Raw genomic sequence first — 3483 nt, forward strand, 5'->3', positions numbered from 1 at the left:
AGACCCCGCCCCCTCCCCCCCATCAACATGGGACACCTAGAGACACCCGCCTCCTGGACTTTGCTTGGAAGGTCCAAGGTTCATTCAACTCTCCCAGTCCAAGATCAAGTGTACCCCGTTTCTCCACCCGAATGAACAGTGCCTCCAACCCTACCTGCTGACACCAGAAACCTGGCCCCTACCCTTGATCCTCCCTATCCCTCCAGACTTGTTCATCTGGTAGGTTTGTTTTCCTAAATGTTCTTTGCATTCACTCCTTTCTCTCCATTGCCAAGGCAACTGCTGGGGGGAGGGGGGGCTACACTCTTAGTGGTTCTCACCAGGATTTCTGCCGCTACCTCCTAATCGGCCTCCATGCTGCTTGTCAGGTCCCCTGAACTCCATTCTCTGCTTGACCGTCAGAGCAACCTTTCTACCAAACAGACAGCTCGCGTCTCGGCCCTGCTCACAGGTCTGCAGTGGCTCCCTCCTCTCTTTAGAACAAAGGCTAAGTCACTTAGCATGGCGTTCAAGGCCTCTCAGAATCTGGTCGACCCTTTCCTGCCCTGCCCTTCACCACTTTTCCAACAGTGATTTTATAATCGAGCCACACCGAACCGCCTATGGTTTGTCAGACTCCACAAGTATACACATCGTTCCTTTCGCTCAGACGTCCCCATTCGCCTCTCTGTCAGACTGGCCGAATCCAAGCTGTTTTTTTCGAGCTTCAGCTCAGACTCCATTTCCCTTGGGAAGCCTTCTCGGCCTGTTCCAAATAGATGCCTCCCTTTGTGCTTTCACTGCACCTGGCATCTTTCCCTTCTTCTGCTATCACGAGATCCAGGATGTCTGTTCATTCACTCTCTCATTGGTTCTACATACATTTACTGAGCTGGCTCTGGGGATAGAATGGTGAGCTGAAGCCATGTGACTCCTGACCCAATAGAAAATGATGACTGCTGCTGTTTGCCTGTCTGACTCAATAAGCCTTTGTGAAATGATTGATGATCTTGTTTTTATGTGCCTTCAGGCCTTTGCCCTTGATGTTCCGTTGGCCTGGAACACTGTCTCCGGTTTGCAGGGCTGGCTTCTTCTTGGTCAGATTATCTAAAGTTGGTTCCCCTCCTGCCCCCTCCCTTTCTAGCTCTTTGCCCAGATTTACCTTCTCAATAGCATTTGTCACTGTTGAAACTAACTTTTAAGTGTACATACAGTTAGTTTCATCTGCCTCTTCACACTAGAACATGACATTCGCAAGAGTAGGGACCTTGCCTGTCTTATTGCCCAGAGTCTCGGGGACTAGCATATGTCTAGTATGTGTGTGATAAATGGATGGGTGGGCTTTGCTGATAAGGAAGCAGATGCAGAAAAGGGAAAGACAGGTTGTGAGCATGAAATTATTTTAGACTCAATACCAAATAATCATGGGAATTTCAGATACAGAATGGAGGGTAGCAATTGAAAAACAATAACACAACTAACAAACATAGGAGGTAGAGTAGGAGGAGGTGGGAGGAAATGTGTCAATGTCACAGTAAGGAGTCACCTGCTTTCTAAAATGAAGAGATCTACAAAAACAACCACCATTACATCACCGTCTTCTTGTTCATCATCTCTTTTCTGAATCTTTGCAGAATTATTTAGGAAAATGTGGTAAAGAAATATTAAACATTTACCAATTCCTTCAGCTTCGTGTTAGCTTCCTTTTTTCTATTAAAAGAAAATGAAACTTAAATTTAAAAATGGCAACTACAAAGTGTTAATATTTTAAAATAAATTAAGTTTTTCTATATATCTGTCAACCCTGCATTTATCCATATGTAAATAAATGTGTATGTAGATACATATTTCTGTAATATATATATATCTAAAAAGGTGTCCAGTATTTAGCTATTATTCATAATTCACATACATAATGGATAAATATATATATTTCTGACATTTATATATATGCTTGAAAAGATGTCAAGGATTTATCTAATATTCATAAAAGTTATTTTTAGTGGATAAAAATTTTGTTTTTTTCTTTTCTGTGTTTTCCTGCATAGTTGTAATTTTTTTACAATGTACATGTGCTATAGCAAATGATATTTTAAAAGCAATTAGAAGCAGATATACCAAAAGGTAATTGATAGTCAATTTTGGATGATAGGGATATTAAGATATCTTCTTTGTATTCTTTTTTCTTAGAAATTTTTAAAGAGGAATTTTTAAAAAGGAAAAAAAATGTGAATCTAAGATTAGTGCATCAGGGATCCAGAGAGGGCACGCAGAGCCAAAGTCAAGGCTGAATGAGTCCTGGGTCAAGGTGTCTCTTCAGCTAGGAGAGGCCCCAGCACAGAGAGTTAACAGGAAAAAAACCAAAAGCAACAACAACAACAAAAAACCATAGCCAGGGCCTGGGACACAGAGATCCGATAGGTGCCATAAGAAGCTAGGCCTCTCTTGGCCTCGGGTCATCCAGAGGAGGACCAACCCCCCCCCCCCACAAGGTTATAAGAGGTTGCTCCTGGAAGAATATTCAAACAGTGAAAGGGCTAAGTTCTCACAGCGCCCTATATAGATGCAGAGGTTTAATAACCTTAGCCCAGACACCCCACCGGCCCCTCGGAGGGAGCCAGGCACAAAACAAATGTTTCGAGATTATAAATCGGTGTTGTGTAGCAGGCGGTACACGTGAGCATCAACTGCAGAATTTTTTTTCATTTTCAGAAGAGAACCACTCATGCTGGGAAGACGCGATGGGAATAGGAGAAATTGAATGTGACACAAGAGGAAGGGGCCAAAGACCGCTGGGTGGGACGAAATCCTAGGGGATGTAGGGCCCTGGGCAGGGGAGAGGGGCAGCCTTTGCTTCCATAATACTGAAAGCGCCCACTTGTGTGTCCATCTTTCCACTCGACTGTGATCTCCTTCTACCGTCTGTATCTGATTTGGCTTTCGGTCCCTCCACCCCATCGCCTAGCAGGGCGCTTGGCTCCCCCTAAGCGCTCAAAAAATGTTCAATTGAACCGAGGCAGCTCCTTACATCAGTCTCCTCCGGGGCTTATGTCAAGAAAGCAAGATAAACACATCCCATGCGGGTGGCCGGCGTTCTTTTGTTCCTTTGGGGAGACTATTGGGCATTCAAGGGGCTGCCGTAACACTTGGAGTGGAGGGAGCTGCGCAGACAGCCGGCCCTCTGCACGGGTTTGCCACCGTGAGCCTTGGAGTTGTCGAAGGAGGTGGAAGGTGCGTGCGGCCCTCTTACCAGGCCCGCGGATGCTCGGTGGTACCCAAGGAGGCACTCGGATTACTAGGGATGGAGCTGAGCCAGGGGTCTGGTGTGCGAAGTGCTCCCATCTCAGCATCTCAGTCCTTTTACGCCCCTGAACTCGGCTTCCCCATCTGGCAAGTGGGAAGACTCCTGGCTTCCAGGACGCCGGGGGTGGAGAGGCGCGCAGAGAGCAGGGCTGCGGAAAGCGCCCAGGACACGCGAGCCGGCATCTCCGCGGAGTGGGCGCC

This window comes from Pteropus alecto, unplaced genomic scaffold (assembly GCF_000325575.1).
Source record: "Pteropus alecto unplaced genomic scaffold, ASM32557v1 scaffold238, whole genome shotgun sequence".
NCBI lineage: Eukaryota > Metazoa > Chordata > Mammalia > Chiroptera > Pteropodidae > Pteropus > Pteropus alecto.